The following is a 1,005-nucleotide window of genomic DNA, read 5'->3' as shown; positions in this document are numbered from 1 at the left end:
CCATGTTCCACTTACCTGCGTGCGAACTCGAGCAAGCAAGTCACTTACCCTCTCTGAGCCTCACATTCTCATCTATGACGTGAGAACAATACCCTTCATCCTCCAGAATGGCTGCGAGGAATTCACAAGGTAAGGAGTGAGAAATGCCTGCCACGGCTCCTGGGACTCGCTAGGCGTTTGCTGCATGGTAGCTGCTTTCCCATCCATCCTCCTCCCTCTGTCAAACCTGACCTGCGTTAGCTGGTTTAAACTCGAAAGGTCACTTCTCCCCTTCATGCTTTGCCTGATCCAAAGACCAACCCAATTATGCCAGAAATCACAAGGTTATTTTTATCCAAGGAGCCCTGGAGTGGGACTGTGGGTCCTACCTGCTCCAAGATTCCCACATGGTTTTGAGGAGACCATGGCCAGAAGCACTGGGATAAACAGGGCAGAAAAAGAAGAGGCCGTTTTGGGCTGGGATGGCGCTGGTGCAGGGGAGGGAGAGCCACACAGAGCAGAGATTCTCCTGCAGCTGGAGCAGCGTGGAGTGTGGGAGCCATGCCAGGGAGCGGGGTCCACTGCTTTCCAGATGACGTCATCATCTGGAAACCAGAGACCCTCCCAATGGGTGTCCCGCCAAATAGGCTAACGGAATACAGAGATGACCACCACCTCCAGGCTAAGCCAACATGCAGAAAAGTGTGCATGGCAACGCACAGGCGCACACACACACACACACGCACACACACACACACACACACGCACACACACACTATTCAGCCTTCGTCTTGCTCTGCCAATTGCTTGTTATCCCCATAAGACCACCACCACCACTCCACCCCTCCCCACCACCCCCTCAACAAGAATAGTACTTTTTCTAGTCGTCAGGCTACAACTGAGACTTTAGGTGTGGGGTTGAAGGTCAGGGTGGCGAAGCTAGGAAAGAATGAAGTGAGCTTCACAGGCGGTAGACACAAGGCTCCATGACATTGTGACAAGACTGCTGAAGTAGCCATTTTAATG

Source organism: Pteropus vampyrus, unplaced genomic scaffold (assembly GCF_000151845.1).
Source record: "Pteropus vampyrus isolate Shadow unplaced genomic scaffold, Pvam_2.0 Scaffold336, whole genome shotgun sequence".
Taxonomy (NCBI): Eukaryota; Metazoa; Chordata; class Mammalia; order Chiroptera; family Pteropodidae; genus Pteropus; species Pteropus vampyrus.
Note: the sequence above shows the minus strand (reverse complement) of the source record.